At 39.5% G+C, this 18,964-nt stretch overlaps 2 long non-coding RNA genes across 2 annotated transcripts in view; one reads left to right on the top strand and one right to left on the bottom strand.

Moving 5' to 3' along the window:
- LOC144798704 (uncharacterized) overlaps nucleotides 1-798 on the top strand; it is a 61,311-nt gene extending 60,513 nt beyond the window's left edge. The window contains exon 4 of the long non-coding RNA XR_013603619.1: nucleotides 690-798. This is a non-coding gene — a long non-coding RNA (uncharacterized LOC144798704). The remainder of the gene's footprint in view (nucleotides 1-689) is intronic.
- Nucleotides 1-18,964, bottom strand: part of LOC144798705 (uncharacterized) — a 148,031-nt gene that overhangs the window by 47,475 nt on the left and 81,592 nt on the right. The window lies entirely within an intron of this gene.

Genomic DNA, 18,964 nt, shown 5'->3' with positions numbered 1-18,964 from the left:
GTTTTTTGCCCATCTTTTTACTAACATGTTTTAAGGCCATTATTGATTTACAGAACATCAGCCTTCTTGTCCTTATTGCACTTGACCACAGGCCGGATTGCTCAAACAATATGCCTAGGTAAGGAAAAGTTGGGGTAAAGCCCAGGGGTTTATTTGCCCCTGAACCACAGTTCATGCAAAATGTTTTTGTACAATTAATTCTCAAGTCCATATTAGACATGAAGAGGGTGAATAATGTTATCATCCTTTGCAAAGCAAGGGGGGTCCGGGCCATTAGGACCGCATAATCCGCATATAATAGTGCAGGGAATGGTCTTTTTGCTATCATAGACATATCCCTGCACTCCTGCAGCAAAGTTCTTTCCAGGTCATTGATGTAAACTAAGAATAAAAAGGGAGCAAGGACGCACCCTTGCCGCACCCCTCTCGCTACGCTAAACGATCTTGTATTCTTACCATAACGGACTGAAGCTGTAGCCCCAGAATACAGCTCCCTAAGAAAATAGATTATATTTTTCTCCACCCCCAGGTTTTCTAATATCAACCATAGTTTGCTGTGGGTAACGCAGTCAAAAGCTGACGTTAAGTCAACAAAAGTAAAAAAGATGCGTTCCCCCTTAACCTTGGTATTTTTGTCTTGTAGAATAAACAAATTGCACACATACTTATGTTTCATTTTTGTCTTGCAGGTTTCCTACGCTGCTACCACTGGAGACCAACCCACGTTTTTTTATTATACTGTTCTATTAAAGTTACATTCCTATTTATTTCTGTTTTAATAAAGGTTACTTTTTTGTATAGGTCTTCTTTTTCTGACAAGACTTGTCTATTATTTATTGTGAAAATCATCTGTTTATAGGAGATTTTAAAGACAACATTATTTAATATTAGAGTGCACCTTCTAAACATATTCTAACTGACTATTAGACAATTGAAGCCTGGGTAATTGTACAACTGCAAGAATTCTATGAGTGTATCACTTTATAACACCATAAGTACTGCCTGTGTGATTACAGTACAAATAAGGCACTGCCTCAGACCACCGAGGCTTCAGGGACTGCCGGGGCCCACCCTGCATTTTTAAATAAAGACCTGGAGTGTGGCGATCCCCGGACTTAAGTTGGCCTCGAACCCCCCCGAACAATTAGTGAACAATACCCGGGAAGGTGGCGCTCCCCTAGGCTGCAAAACATCTCTGTGCCCTTCCACGCCTAATTTACATGTAACATTAAGATCCCCAGTCAACCATCTGAAGCTCAACCCTGACAAGACTGAGCTTGTTCTCACGGGTGGTCCTTCTAATCCCTGGTCTTCAGCCCACTGGCCCCTTTCCTTTGGCTCCCCTCCTTCTCCTGTTTCCGCTGTCCGGACCTTGGGCATCAAGATCAGCAATGATCTTTCCATGCACGCACACATCAGTTCTGTTGTATCCTCTTGTTTTCTTTCCCTCCGCCTCATTCGCAAAATCTCCCGTTTTTTTTCTGCTGATGCCCTCAAACTCATCATCACTGCCCTCATCACTTCCCGCCTGGATTATGGCAATGGCCTGTATGTCGGCATCCCAGCCTACGAGACTCGCCGTCTCCAGGCCATCCAGAGCCAGGCGGCCCGTCTGGTCCTTCGTCTTCCTAAGTTCTCCCACATCACCCCTGCCCTTAAAACCCTCCACTGGCTCCCCGTTCATTTCAGGTCCCACTTCAAACTCGCCTGCTTGGCCTTTCGGGCTCATGCCCGGTCTGCTCCTCACTTCATTAACTCTCTGATTTCTTCTCACGCTCCCACCCGCACTCTTCGGTCCTCATCTCTTTCTCTTCTTCACGTCCCCCGCTTCCGTAAATCCCGCACAGGTGGCACACGCTTCTCTGTGCGGGCTCCTCAGATTTGGAACTCTCTCCCTCTCTCTATCCGCTCTATTCCTATCTTCTCCCATTTTCGCAAAGCCCTTAAAACTTTCTTTTTTCTCCAGGCCTTTCCTGAATAAACCCCTCTTTCTCGTGCACTCTGGTTAGACATCGAGGTGATCCCCAGCGCCAGGAAGCCGCTTGGCCACAGCGCGCTTTAGAAGTCCCTTTTTAATTTCATTTCATTTCATTTCAGTCCTACAGAGAACCCGCAATATAATAATTGGATTGGCCACGGAACATTACCCACCCACCAGGGGCCTCACTTAAAAGAACGGGTGAGACCCTGCTTTTTTTTTGTTTTGTTCTTTTCTCCCCTTTTTTACCTTCCGTATCCCATCTAATACAGCTATATGAGGTTTTCCTCCTCTCGCTTCAAGTAGTCGAGCACGTATTTGCTATCACAGGGTGGAAGCCATGCACCACCCTCTAATAGCAAACACAAATGTCCAGCCAATGCACAACCCGGGACATTGTATGAGCTGTGCCTGAGAGGTCGCCCTCCCTACTACCATGATGCATTTATTAGTATAAACGCATACTAACACTACTTGCACACGTGTAGTACAGCGACCAGAATGTATTGAAGAAGCAGAGGAAGTGCAAAATCTAAAAATATAAATCCTACCAGAAGTCGGATGACTTAGTTCAATGAGCCGAGGACCCTGGCATGAGTAGAAACAGCTACACGAACAAAACAGGTCTTCAGCACAACTCAAGCAATTTTGAAATATTGGTGAGTGGTGCCTTCTTTTTGCCTTCTCCCGCTCGTCCCCAAATTTATGTAGTGAAGAGGCAGACAGCAGTGGATCCAATAAGTAGATTTATTACAAGAAAACGAGACACTTGAAACAACCACCAACTGGAGCAGACAGCAAAGCAACCGTCTAATCCAGCACCGTGTACGAACTCCGCAAGGTCCCCTCATGACAGCCCTACATTCTAACATTACATACTGAGGGCCATATTATCAAGAAACAGCGTTAAAATTATCGCAGCTTTAGCGGCAGGAAACTGCCGATAAAACGGCGATAATGGGCTTGATAATATGCCGGAGAGAATTCCAATAGAAGCCCATGTTCTGGTGTTAACATGGGCTTCTATTGGAATTCTCTACGGAATATTATCAAGCCCACTATCGCCGTTTTAGCGGCAGTTTCCTGCCACTAAAGCAGCGATAATTTTAACGCCGTTCTTTGATAATATGCCCCTTAGATTCTAGTAGAATTACATACTAACATTCTACTGTGACTTGCAATGGAATACTACACAGAGCTCATGACTTTACAGCAATGAGCTCATGGTTTTATCCACGAGTCTTGAGATCGGTAGGGGTAATTCGCTTCCCACTCCCTATATTGTATAACTAACACTTCTTCCACAAGTATGCTACAGCGCCCAGAGCACATCACTTTACAGCAATGAGCTCAAAATTTAGGCTCACGGTTTAATCCCCGAGTCTTCACACCAGTAGGGATGAGTAGTTCGCTTCCCACTCCCTATATACTATAAACACATACTAACACTACTTACACACTTATACTACAGCAGCTAGTATCCTACAGCGCCCAGAGCCCATCACTTGACAGTAATCAGCTTGGTTTTATCCCCAAGTCTTCACACTGGTAGGCGTAATTACTTCGCATCCCGCTTCCGGCATACTATCAACACACAGTAGCGGTCAGTAGTTCGCTTCCCACTCCAGGTATGGTATAAACGCCTACTAACACTACTTGCACACGTATGCTACAAACACCAGACCACATCACTTTACAGCAATGACCTCACGGTTTAGACTCTCGGTTTCATACCCAAGTGTAGCACCATATCATATCACCACCATGCCACTCTGAGCAACACCGCACTTTCAGACCGTTAACAGTGATAACTACCTACTGGCGACCACCAGTAGGTAATCAAGAACAAATTACAATAGTTCCTTGATTCTTTTAGCTTTCAAAAATTCTCTCTATTACGGTCTTTCTACTTTTCCATATAAATAGTTTTTTTTAATATTCATCGAAGTCTGAATGCAACGTATTCTATCAACACTTTCTAGAACATTCTACAACACGCGGAGGTTAAAAGTTCATCAATTTTTTTAAACCTAACGATATTTTTTGGCAACATTTTCTCGAACATTTAACGGCACATGCAGGTTAAAAGTTCACGATTGTTTTAAGTTCGAACAGTGCCTTCCAAATGCAAGTAGCGGGTGTGGCTGAGTTGAGCAAATTTTATCCTATAATATGTACTTCACTTGCAAACTGCTTTTTCTTACCCAATCACAAACATACTTTTCGACAAAACGAATGTGCACCCTACTTTTAAAAACAATGCTTTTCATCTCCCAATCAGGGTCCGTTTTGTATGCAAAAAGAAACTAGTTCCCCATCTTTAAACATATCTCTTATTCTACGACGGAACTGCATGAGCTACAGACATCTTTCCATACCTTCCAGCCATACCTTCAAAATGCTAGTGTGGATCGTAGGACATAGCTATGTTTTCTGGTGCAAGAGGTATGCAGAACAGAGACATATTGACTTAGACCTAGGTTTACAAAATGTGGACATTAAATGGTTTGGACAGAGAGCATTGAAGTGGCACCAATTGTTGCCTTTGGCTAAAACTAGTTTGCATCTCCAACACCCTGACCTCATGATTGTGCATGTGGTGGAAACGACCTAGGTACATTGACTGGGGTAGATTTGGAAATGCTTATAAAGGACACCTTTGGACAATTGATGTTACTTTTGCCTCAAACTGTCTTTGTATATTTCAATATATGCCAAAGACAGAAGTGGAAATGGTCCAAACAATTTTGTCCTCAGATTGAAAAATCTCGGAAAAAAGTCAACAAAGCTGTCTCTGCATACCTCAGAGACCACAAAATGGGGTCCATATACAACAACATATACAACAACAACATACGTTTTGATATTGCGGATATATACAGAAGTGATGCAGTACACTTCACAGATCAGCTGTGCATCCGTACTTGTATGTAGCTCCAACTAATGAACACAAGGGCTCTTTTTAGAGCCACCCAATAACTTACAACTTAGGCACGCTATTTTAGGGCCATATAATGCCAACTCCCGCATCCTCGCCAAAATGTATTCTCCACACACCTGTGGCGCAGCGGACAGACCATCTCACTTTGCAGCTCAGACCTCTCGCTTTGATCCCCAGCTCTACTCACACATAGGGGTGATTAGTTTGCGCTTTATAAATACCATATTGATTTACCTTTGCACTCCCTATACAACATCGCCTAAGCACCATACACAAGCTACAATGTTCTAAACAAAAGTTCATCCAAGTAGCTATAAGTACATGCTGACACTACTTGCACAGATGTGGCACAGCTTCAAGAGCACATGACTTCACAGCATATGACACACAGTTTGGGATCACGCTTTAATCCCCGCCTCCGGTAGCAGCTCAGCTTAGCAACATGAGACGCTAGACAATACCTCACATATATTCCGTAGCCCTGGACTTTCATACCAGTACGGGTCAGTAGTTCGTCCTAGTAGTTATAAACACATCCGGACACTACTTCCACAACTGTAGTGCAGCGGCCATGGCACATGACTTCACAGCATAAGAAAGAGAATATGGGGTGCGTGAGGAGCACTCTCTGTTTGAAAGGTTAAGTTAGCGTCTTAGTTGGTGCTATGATTGTAAGGTTTGTCACTCCCAAATTAAACTGTAGTTTTGACTAGCCTAAGGGTTAGTCCAATCATGCACTTTTCACTCAGTGCTTTCCTACACCTATTCCGTTTGTGACTTTTAATCAATTCTTAATACCATCAAAGTTCATTCTGTTTAATTTTCTTAATTTTGACCACAATTCATTTTATAACTTGTGAACCATTAGTTCTTCATGATTATATCAACATTGTAAATTACATATACATTTACAATTGTACATAGCATTATATTCAATACTACATTTCAGAATCAATCAGCATTGACATTTAACACGCCCGATGCATTTCGGTACTTAGTACCTTCCTCAGGGGCAAAAACTAAAAGACGAGAGAAATAATAATATGTACATTAATTCATGTGCCCACAGTAGCTCCTTGTTTATATATTTCCTCGTAAAAAATGTGCATACCTTATTGTGGATAGTGTCTGCGAAGTCTCCCTACAAAGTGGAAGCATTTCTGAATGTTATATGTATACTTATGATTCCTAGGTGGGTTAAAAAAATATACTGTTGTTGTTTGTCTCTTACCTAAAGGTACTGTAAGTAGAGACCGGTTCTGCAATAAAGACCATGTGTATAGTCTGTTAAATCCATCGTTACAACTGATATAGTAACCATATGAAAAAATGATAAAATGGCACAGCCTACCTGTATCTGACGGTTACTTTTGCGAAAACCTATGGTATGGTATAATAAAAGCAATTCGAAATTGCATGAATGCTCAGGTCTTCTAATCAATATCTTTACTGCATTATGCATTGATGGATATCCTACCTTACGGGTTTTCTCTCTGATGCTCTCTGTAAAAAAACAGAAATGCACACATTTTGCCCGTTATAATCTATAATCTGGAATAAATTACTGGTTTAAAAAAAGAACCGATAGTTGATATTACGCTTGACGAGTATCATACCCAATGCTGAAATGCTGTCGGCTTTGATCACGGACGCCAAAGATCCCGGAACGACATCTCCCCCGTTATTTCCTGTATAAGTGCACGCCTATTTGCGTGGTCACTAAAAACGGACTAAAATAAATCCAACATGGGCGCCATCTTAACGTGGTCTTTCCCTGTCTCGATTAAAATTACAGTTACAATACCTGTGTCGTATTGTGTTTCTGTTGAATTAAACAATTGAACTGTGTCTGTGCTACCATTTATATGCGGAAAAAATCGTCTCTTAAAGCGGGTGCGGTTTAACATGCTATTGGCGTTCAACGAACTCGGTCTTTTTTAGTTTTAATGCTCGTACCGACTCGTGCTCCATCTTGGAGCGGTGTAATATACATTTATATTAACACGCTGATGTTAGATCTAAATCGTGAATGATTGTAATGTTCTTCTGCGTATTCCTGTATTCATCATCGGTTTAATGTGTTCCTAGATGTTATGCCTGTTTTATGATGCAAAAAGATATATGATTTGTTAAATGAAAATTATAACTCGTACTTAAATAATACATTACATAATACATTAGTGCATGTGGCAGAAACATAAATTCAAAAAGGACAATAATAAACGACTACATGAACTTAAAAATCAACTTATAATGGCTACAGTTCTGTTTGATTAATGAAGTTTTTTAACCCCATCCTATGCTGATGTCATTGCTCAATTCGTCCCATTAGGACATCTATCCACTATATTGACTATCTTTCACAGGTAGCACGATAAATCGTATCGGTCATTCAACCCAATCGGAGACATTGTTTGTAATGTCTTAATCCAGAATAACTCTTGTTGAAGTAATTTTTGTCTGTTGTCAACTCCCTGTTGCATTGCCAATTTCTCTATCACAAAAAAGCGTAGTTGGGAGATAGAGTGATGTGATTCTTGCCAATGTTGTGCTAGAGGTGATGCTGCTGTCTCATTTCTTATCTTGCTCTTATGTTCCATTATTCTGACTTTAATTTTCCGTTCAATCTTGCCCACATACATCTTGCCACATGGGCATTTAATTGCATAGATAACATTTTGTGCGTTGCAATCACTCGTATGCCTCAATGTTATCTTTTTGCCTGTTGTTGGATGGTTGAACGTATCTCCTGTTATGACATTATTGCAATGTATGCAATTCTGACAACGTGTCGTTCCTTTATATACCCTTGTTTCAATTTGTGGTTCGGGTGTTTTAAGATCTCCTTTAGATTTCTCCCTCTGGTGTATGCATGTAATGGCACATCTTTAAAGAGACCCTTGAAGTCTGGTTCTGTAGCTAGTAGTTCCCATCTTTTGTTGATTATTGTTTTAATCTTTTTTGACTGGGTAGTGTATTTGGATACAAAATCCATTCTATCCTTCGTCATCTTTTCTTTGGTTTTTAACAAATCTTTTCTCTCTATTTTGAGTACTTTCTCCTTGCTTTGCTGTAACATGTCCATTGGGTATCCTCTCTGTTTATATTTGAGCAAATGCTCATCCATCTTGATCAGGCCTGTTTGTGTTTCTGAACAAATGCGTTTTATCCTTAAACATTGCGAGTAAGGTAAATTACTGATCAAACTTATCGGGTGAAAGCTATCGTATGCCAATGCATTGTTTCGATCAGTGGGTTTGGAATACAGTTCAGTGCGGAAACATGTTGCAGACTTGATAACCCTTACATCCAAAAAATCTATGCTCTGTTGGTCGATTTTATGTGTAACTTTTATTCTGGGGTTTACATTATTCAATTCCATGATCATTCTTTCAAGTTCTTGAACCGGAGCTTGCCAGATCAAAAAAATATCGTCAATGAATCGACAGTACAACCTAATGTTTGGCCAATGTGGTGTATTCATCAGGTTCTCTGATTCAAACTGGGCCATAAAGATGTTGGCATATGATGGTGCCCTTGAAAATCCCATGGATGTCCCCGTTAGTTGAGCAAAGTATTGGTCATTCCATTCGAAATAACTGTTTTATAAACAGAATTTTAACAGTTTCAGTATCAGGATTTTTTCTGTCTGTATCTCTCCCATCTGAAGCAATGCCCATTCAACAGAGTCTAATCCAGCTGTGTGTGGGATGGAAGTATAAAGCGCAACCACATCAGTGGTACATAGTATCCACGACTCGTTGTAGTCCTCATTCAAATTTGCCAGTTTATTTAAAAAATCGGTGGTATCCTTGATATATGAGCTCCATGTTTGAACAAATTGCTGGAGAAAATGATCCAGATATCTTCCAATGGGGTCAAATATTGATCCACAGCCCGAGACTATTGGTCTAAATGGTGGGTCCTGCTGGTTCTTGTGGATTTTCGGAATCATGTATAATTTGGGGCATCTAGGATGTGTTGAGTTGAGATATGCCCGAGTTTTTGTGTCTATCCAGTGTTGGTCCTCTGCTTCTTGTAGTAAGTGGTTGAGCAGTAGTTGTATTTGCTTGGTAGGTTCGATGTCCAATGGTAAATAGGTGTTGCTGTCACTGACATGTGTGTCAACCTTGTTTTTGTAATAAACAGTGTCCATTACAACAATTGCTCCTCCTTTGTCCGCTGGGTGTATAGTCAGATGCTTGTTATTTGTCAAATTTTGAAATGTGTGTTGTTCCTGTTTAGTTAGATTTTGGTGTGTCATTTTTTTAAAATCCATTGCCTCAATGTCCTTTTTCACCATGATCTTGAATGTATCCAACATTTTGTGTGAGACTGGTAGTTGATAAGTGCTCTTAGGTTTGAATGTTTCGACCTGATCTGTCAAAGTTGAAGTGTTAGGTTCCAACACGTTTGTGAAAAAATGCCTTAACCTCAATGTTCTCATAAACCGGTACAAGGCTGCCTCAGTTTCTATTTCATTAGCTCTAGTCGTGGGGACAAATGACAGTCCTTTATTCAAAACTTTAGTTTGGAGTCTGTTTAAGTTTGTAGTTGAAATGTTGATAGCTAAATCACTGTCCTCCCGCTTCTCAATGCTTTGCCTGCCCCTTCCTCGCCTGGTCGGGCGATTTCGCTGGGTCCTCCTGGTTGTGACGTCGGTTGTAATCCTTTGTTTTGGACCTGTGACAAAAAAGCCACACTACTAGTTGTTGGTTGCGCTTCCGCTGATTGACTTATTGGCCTAGTGATATCTGGTGGTATGTTAACTGGACTTCTATTGATTGTTATTTCTTTATCTGTGACCAAGCTTTCCTCAGATGAGTGGGTTGTTGTTGCTTTTTTAGGTTCAAATCTTCCCAATGGACATGTTACAGCAAAGCAAGGAGAAAGTACTCAAAATAGAGAGAAAAGATTTGTTAAAAACCAAAGAAAAGATGACGAAGGATAGAATGGTTTTTGTATCCAAATACACTACCCAGTCAAAAAAGATTAAAACAATAATCAACAAAAGATGGGAACTACTAGCTACAGAACCAGACTTCAAGGGTCTCTTTAAAGATGTGCCATTACATGCATACACCAGAGGGAGAAATCTAAAGGAGATCTTAAAACACCCAAAACCACAAATTGAAACAAGGGTATATAAAGGAACGACACGTTGTCAGAATTGCATACATTGCAATAATGTCATACCAGGAGATACGTTCAACCATCCAACAACAGGCAAAAAGATAACATTGAGGCATACGAGTGATTGCAACGCACAAAATGTTATCTATGCAATTAAATGCCCATGTGGCAAGATGTATGTGGGCAAGACTGAACGGAAAATTAAAGTCAGAATAACGGAACATAAGAGCAAGATAAGAAATGTAACAGCAGCATCACCTCTAGCACAACATTGGCAAGAATCACATCACTCTATCTCCCAACTACGCTTTTTTGTGATAGAGAAATTGGCAATGAAACAGGGCGTTGACAACAGACAAAAATTACTTCAACGAGAGTTATTCTGGATTAAGACATTACAAACAATGTCTCCGATTGGGTTGAATGACCGATACGATTTATCGTGCTACCTGTGAAAGATAGTCAAGATAGTGGATAGATGTCCTAATGGGACGAATTGAGCAATGACATCAGCATAGGATGGGGTTAAAAAACTACATTAATCAAACAGAACTGTAGCCATTATAAGTTGATTTTTAAGTTCATGTAGTCGTTTATTATTGTCCTTTTTGAATTTATGTTTTTGCCACATGCACTAATGTAGTATGTAACGTATTATTTAAGTACGAGTTATAATTTTCATTTAACAAATCATATATCTTTTTGCATCATAAAACAGGCATAACATCTGGGAACACATTAAACCGATGATGAATACAGGAATACGCAGAAGAACATTACAATCATTCACGATTTAGATCTAACATCAGCGTGTTAATATAAATGTATATTACACTGCTCCAAGATGGAGCACGAGTCGGTACGAGCATTAAAACTAAAAAAGACCGAGTTCGTTGAACGCCAATAGCATATTAAACCGCACCCGCTTTAAGAGACAATTTTTTCCGCATATAAATGGTAGCACAGACACAGTTCAATTGTTTAATTCAACAGAAACACAATACGACACAGGTATTGTAACTGTAATTTTAATCGAGACAGGGAAAGACCACGTTAAGATGGCGCCCATGTTGGATTAATTTTAGTCCGTTTTTAGTGACCACGCAAATAGGCGTGCACTTATACAGGAAATAACGGGGGAGATGTTGTTTCGGGATCTTTGGCGTCCGTGATCAAAGCCGACAGCATTTCAGCATTGGGTATGATACTCGTCAAGCGTAATATCAACTATCGGTTCTTTTTTGAAACCAGTAACTTATTCCAGATTATAGATTTTAACGGGCAAAATGTGTGCATTTCTGTTTTTTTACAGAGAGCACCAGAGAGAAAACCCGTAAGGTAGGATATCCATCAATGCATAATGCAGTAAAGATATTGATTAGAAGACCTGAGCATTAATGCAATTTCGAATTGCTTTTATTATACCATGCCATAGGTTTTCGCAAAAGTAACCGTCAGATACAGGTAGGCTGTGCCATTTTATCATTTTTTCATATGGTTACTATATCAGTTGTAACGATGGATTTAACAGACTATACACATGGTCTTTATTGCAGAACCGGTCTCTACTTACAGTACCTTTAGGTAAGAGACAAACAACGACAGTATATTTTTTTTAACCCACCTAGGAATCATAAGTATACATATAACATTCAGAAATGCTTCCACTTTGTTGGGAGACTTCGCAGACACTATCCACAATAAGGTATGCACATTTTTTACGAGGAAATATATAAACAAGGAGCTACTGTGGGCACATGAATTAATGTACATATTATTATTTCTCTTGTCTTTTAGTTTTTCCCCTGAGGAAGGTACTAAGTACCGAAATGCATCGGGCGTGTTAAATGTCAATGCTGATTGATTCTGAAATGTAGTATTGAATATAATGCTATGTACAATTGTAAATGTATATGTAATTTACAATGTTGATATAATCATGAAGAACTAATGGTTCACAAGTTATAAAATGAATTGTGGTCAAAATTAAGAAAATTAAACAGAATGAACTTTGATGGTATTAAGAATTGATTAAGAGTCACAAACGGAATAGGTGTAGGAAAGCACCGAGTGAAAAGTGCATGATTGGACTAACCCTTAGGCTAGTCAAAATTACAGTTTAATTTGGGAGTGACAAACCTTACAATCATAGCACCAACTAAGACGCTAACTTAACCTTTCAAACAGAGAGTGCTCCTCACGCACCCCATATTCTCTTTCTAATAAACTGTCAAAACATTGAGGAAGCACCCATTGAAAAATGCAGTTTGATCAGATCACAGGAATTACAGACAACAGAGCAGCAACATTGGCCTACACAGCGGATCAGGCTGACAAAATATATTCACTTATACAAGAAGTTCGCACTCAAGATGCCCATGGCAGTTCCATCAGCCAACAGCTTAAGCAATTGGAATACCTAACTCGTCGCCAACTTAATCAGAAAATGCATGCCTCAACACTTGTGCAATACCCCAAAGCACAACGAATCCCTAGAGGACTAAGACTTGCAATCAAACCGATGTTGTTTCGTTTCAACCTTAACGCCAAATTTATGGAAAAGTGGTATAGCATACTCAATAAATGCTCCCTGGACCTTATACTCCTGATAGTAGAGGAACTATCTAAGACCATTAGAGAACTAGAGGAGGAAATCAATATGCTCAAAATGGATTTGGAATCAAGACTGGAAACTGACACGTGGCAAATTAACTTAGAAGGAATAAAACAAAAACTGGACAAGTACAGTAAAGAGCTACAGGAAGGAAAGTTGCGCAAGTACAAACGTGACACGATAGACTATAAACTCAATGAAGTGTACACGTGGGCCGATATTTACACTCGTCGAAGATTTGAACCTAAAAAAGCAACAACAACAACCCACTCATCTGAGGAAAGCTTAGTCACAGATAAAGAAATAACAATAAATAGAGGTCCAGTTAACATACCACCAGATATCACTAGGCCAATAAGTCAATCAACGGAAGCGCAACCAACAACTAGTAGTGTGGCTTTTTTGTCACAGGTCCAAAACAAAGGATTACAACCGACGTCACAACCAGGAGGACCCAGCGAAATCGCCCGACCAGGCGAGAAAGGGGCAGGCAAAGCATTGAGAAGCGGGAGGACAGTGATTTAGTTATCAACATTTCAACTACAAACTTAAACAGACTCCAAACTAAAGTTTTGAATAAAGGACTGTCATTTGTCCCCACGACTAGAGCTAATGAAATAGAAACTGAGGCAGCCTTGTACCGGTTTATGAGAACATTGAGGTTAAGGCATTTTTTCACAAACGTGTTGGAACCTAACACTTCAACTTTGATAGATCAGGTCGGAATATTCAAACCTAAGAGCACTTATCAACCACCAGTCTCACACAAAATGTTGGATACATTCGAGATCATGGTGAAAAAGGACATTGAGGCAATGGATTTCAAAAAAATGACACACCAAAATCTAACTAAACAGGAACAACACACATTACAAAATTTGACAAATAACAAGCATCTGACTATACACCCAGCGGACAAAGGAGGAGCAATAGTTGTAATGGACACTGTTTATTACAAAAACAAGGTTGACACACATGTCAGTGACAGCAACACCTATTTACCATTGGACATCGAACCTACCAAGCAAATACAACTACTGCTCAACCACTTACTACAAGAAGTAGAGGACCAACACTGGATAGACACAAAAACTCGGGCATATCTCAACTCAACACATCCTAGATGCCCCAAATTATACATGATTCCGAGAATCCACAAGAACCAGCAGGACCCACCATTTAGACCAATAGTCTCGGGCTGTGGATCAATATTTGACCCCATTGGAAGATATCTGGATCATTTTCTCCAGCAATTTGTTCAAACATGGAGCTCATATATCAAGGATACCACCGATTTTTTAAATAAACTGGCCAATTTGAATGAGGACTACAACGAGTCGTGGATACTATGTACCATTGATGTGGTTGCGCTTTATACTTCCATCCCACACACAGCTGGATTAGACTCTGTTGAATGGGCATTGCTTCAGATGGGAGAGATACAAACAGAAAAAATCCTGAAACTGTTAAAATTCTGTTTACAAAACAGTTATTTCGAATGGAATGACCAATACTTTGCTCAACTAACGGGGACATCCATGGGATTTTCAGGGGCACCATCATATGCCAACATCTTTATGGCCCAGTTTGAATCAGAGAACCTGATGAATACACCACATTGGCTAAACATTAGGTTGTACTGTCGATTCATTGACGATATTTTTTTGATCTGGCAAGCTCCGGTTCAAGAACTTGAAAGAATGATCATGGAATTGAATAATGTAAACCCCAGAATAAAAGTTACACATAAAATCGACCAACAGAGCATATATTTTTTGGATGTATGGGTTATCAAGTCTGCAACATGTTTCCGCACTGAACTATATTCCAAACCCACTGATCGAAACAATGCATTGGCATACGATAGCTTTCACCCGAGAAGTTTGATCAGTAATTTACCTTACTCGCAATGTTTAAGGATAAAACGCATTTGTTCAGAAACACAAACAGGCCTGATCAAGATGGATGAGCATTTGCTCAAATATAAACAGAGAGGATACCCAATGGACATGTTACAGCAAAGCAAGGAAAAAGTACTCAAAATAGAGGGAAAAGATTTGTTAAAAACCAAAGAAAAGATGACGAAGGATAGAATGGTTTTTGTATCCAAATACACTACCCAGTCAAAAAAGATTAAAACAATAATCAACAAAAGATGGGAACTACTAGCTACAGAACCAGACTTCAAGGGTCTCTTTAAAGATGTGCCATTACATGCATACACCAGAGGGAGAAATCTAAAGGAGATCTTAAAACACCCGAAACCACAAATTGAAACAAGGGTATATAAAGGAACGACACGTTGTCAGAATTGCATACATTGCAATAATGTCATAACAGGAGATACGTTCAACCATCCAACAACAGGCAAAAAGATAACATTGAGGCATACGTGTGATTGCAACGCACAAAATGTTATCTATGCAATTAAATGCCCATGTGGCAAGATGTATGTGGGCAAGACTGAACGGAAAATTAAAGTCAGAATAACGGAACATAAGAGCAAGATAAGAAATGTAACAGCAGCATCACCTCTAGCACAACATTGGCAAGAATCACATCACTCTATCTCCCAACTACGCTTTTTTGTGATAGAGAAATTGGCAATGCAACAGGGAGTTGACAACAGACAAAAATTACTTCAACGAGAGTTATTCTGGATTAAGACATTACAAACAATGTCTCCGATTGGGTTGAATGACCGATACGATTTATCGTGCTACCTGTGAAAGATAGTCAATATAGTGGATAGATGTCCTAATGGGACGAATTGAGCAATGACATCAGCATAGGATGGGGTTAAAAAACTTCATTAATCAAACAGAACTGTAGCCATTATAAGTTGATTTTTAAGTTCATGTAGTCGTTTATTATTGTCCTTTTTGAATTTATGTTTCTGCCACATGCACTAATGTATTATGTTATGTATTATTTAAGTACGAGTTATAATTTTCATTTAACAAATCATATATCTTTTTGAATCATAAAACAGGCATAACATCTAGGAACACATTAAACCGATGATGAATACAGAAATACGCAGAAGAACATTACAATCATTCACGATTTAGATCTAACATCAGCGTGTTAATATAAATGTATATTACACTGCTCCAAGATGGAGCACGAGTCGGTACGAGCATTAAAACTAAAAAAGACCGAGTTCGTTGAACGCCAATAGCATATTAAACCGCACCCGCTTTAACAGACGATTTTTTCCGCATATAAATGGTAGCACAGACACAGTTCAATTGTTTAATTCAACAGAAACACAATACGACACAGGTATTGTAACTGTAATTTTAATCGAGACAGGGAAAGACCACGTTAAGATGGCGCCCATGTTGGAATAATTTTAGTCCGTTTTTAGTGACCACGCAAATAGGCGTGCACTTATACAGGAAATAACGGGGGAGATGTCGTTCCGGGATCTTTGGCGTCCGTGATCAAAGCCGACAGCATTTCAGCATTGGGTATGATACTCGTCAAGCGTAATATCAACTATCGGTTCTTTTTTGAAACCAGTAACTTATTCCAGATTATAGATTATAACGGGCAAAATGTGTGCATTTCTGTTTTTTTACAGAGAGCACCAGAGAGAAAACCCGTAAGGTAGGATATCCATCAATGCATAATGCAGTAAAGATATTGATTAGAAGACCTGAGCATTAATGCAATTTCGAATTGCTTTTATTATACCATACCATAGGTTTTCGCAAAAGTAACCGTCAGATACAGGTAGGCTGTGCCATTTTATCATTTTTTCATATGGTTACTATATCAGTTGTAACGATGGATTTAACAGACTATACACATGGTCTTTATTGCAGAACCGGTCTCTACTTACAGTACCTTTAGGTAAGAGACAAACAACGACAGTATATTTTTTTAACCCACCTAGGAATCATAAGTATACATATAACATTCAGAAATGCTTCCACGTTGTAGGGAGACTTCGCAGACACTATCCACAATAAGGTATGCACATTTTTTACGAGGAAATATATAAACAAGGAGCTACTGTGGGCACATGAATTAATGTACATATTATTATTTCTCTTGTCTTTTAGATTTTGCCCCTGAGGAAGGTACTAAGTACCGAAATGCATCGGGCGTGTTAAATGTCAATGCTGATTGATTCTGAAATGTAGTATTGAATATAATGCTATGTACAATTGTAAATGTATATGTAATTTACAATGTTGATATAATCATGAAGAACTAATGGTTCACAAGTTATAAAATGAATTGTGGTCAAAATTAAGAAAATTAAACAGAATGAACTTTGATGGTATTAAGAATTGATTAAAAGTCACAAACGGAATAGGTGTAGGAAAGCACCGAGTGAAAAGTGCATGATTAACAGCATAAGACACACAATTTGGGCTCACGCTTTATTCCCCGAGTCCCGCACCAGCTCACCTTACCCGCATCAGACTCTACGCAATACCTCACTTCAGTTCCATAGCCCACCACTTACACACCGGTAAGGGTAAATACCTCGCTTCGCACCCCCTCTATAGCACACCCTAAACACCCCACAGAGGTTACAGTGCTCCTACCCTCCTATTTTCCACTTTTTCCCCTTACTCACTTCAACGGAATCACAAAATGGCGGCCAACAGTTCCTAGTTGCAACCACTCGCAGCCAATCAGGAACAAGCTTGTAATGCCTCAGCCAATCAGATGACAGAATTCCCAAATATCGATATCAGTAAATTTCGATATTTCTCAAAAACTACTGAATGAATTTACACCAAAAGCGTGTTTTCTAGACCAAGACCCTTCTCCCTGCCAAATTTGAGGTAATTCCGTTCACCCGTTCGAACTGTAGCCTTGTCTAAAGTTTCCTTTGGAAATTAACATGGAGAAAACACATTTTGGGACCCATCTTTTTTCTCAGCCCCCCCTTGACGAATCACCCCTAAACTTTCAACATAGGAGCTGATCTCAACGAAGAATTTAGTTTGAAAATTTCGTGAAGTTTCGTCAATCGGGGCAAAAGTTATTGGGAATAGAATGTTGCCATTTTCCTGTGGTAACTAGGTCCTAACTATAACTACCTACTGGCGACCGCAGTTATTTTGTAATTGATGCAGTACCCAAATCGATAAGGGGCGGAAATAGAGAGAAAAAACAAAGTCAATTAGAGAGTCAGTATATTTTATGGTTAGATACCAAAATGACGAAGGGTCTGAACACGGGGGAAAATCTGTATAATTTTCTGTAAACTTCGAATCGAATTAGATCATTGTTGCTGCTAAAACAATTATGAAATGTATTCAGATCATTTTTAAGATATATATATTTATTTATGTGTGTAGAACTGATTATTTATTGGATTTTAGCCTTGCTTTTATCGGATTTTACTGGTTTTACTAGATTCCTGGTTTTACTGGTATTTATTCGGTGTCTGTGTGGTATTCAAATCTGATGGTAGTAGGTTTTTGCACTTTTTGAATATATATGTTTACATTCTCAGCATTAATTGTAGATAACTTACGCCAATATGATCTGGTGTAGCGTCAATTTGCACATATTTACACATTTATGTATATATATTTAGCACTTTTAAGCATTTGTTCTGCGCATCCCCAAGATTGGTGGGATTCTATTATTGGTCTTGGGCATTGGAGTAATTGAGACAGCAGCACTTTATGATTATGAAGTATTAGTAGCATCCACTTTATCTGCTAAAAATATTGTTTTAACTTTATTGTGTTCTCTATGATAATAATAGTTGACCGTTATTTATTTGCACTTTAGGATTAGCATATGCACTTTCAATATTAGGATGTACAACTAAGGCACTTTGCACTTTAATATGTTGGCATATTTTTTTTTTTTTTTTTTTTTAATTCCAGCTCTCTTTCTATGTCTGATATCTCAGTTTCAAGTCGGACCACTGCCTCGCACTTACGTTTCTTAGCGTTATTAATTAACGATAAGGCGTGGCCGCGGATGACCGTCTTACAGGCTTCCCATAGCGAGACAGACGATGACACAGACCCCACATTCTCCACAAAATAATGGTTGAGTGATTTGGTCAATTCCGTGCGGATCTTAGGGTCACGGAGATACCAAGGGTTGATCGGGGCTACCCGGCCCTCAGTTCCCGGTCCCGTTTCCATTACGAGCCATAATGGGGAGTGATCTGAAATACCCCTAGCCAAATGGCTGATCTCCTTAACAAGTGGGGCCTGTGTTGCGGGCATCAGGATATAGTCAAGTCTCGAGAGACTACCGTGTGCACCAGAATGAAAGGTGTATTGTAATTGTCCAGGGTGTAGCAGCCTCC

Source organism: Lissotriton helveticus, chromosome 12, assembly GCF_964261635.1.
Source record: "Lissotriton helveticus chromosome 12, aLisHel1.1, whole genome shotgun sequence".
NCBI lineage: Eukaryota > Metazoa > Chordata > Amphibia > Caudata > Salamandridae > Lissotriton > Lissotriton helveticus.
The sequence above is the reverse complement of the archived record's forward strand: the minus strand, read 5'-3'. Positions and strand labels throughout refer to the sequence as shown.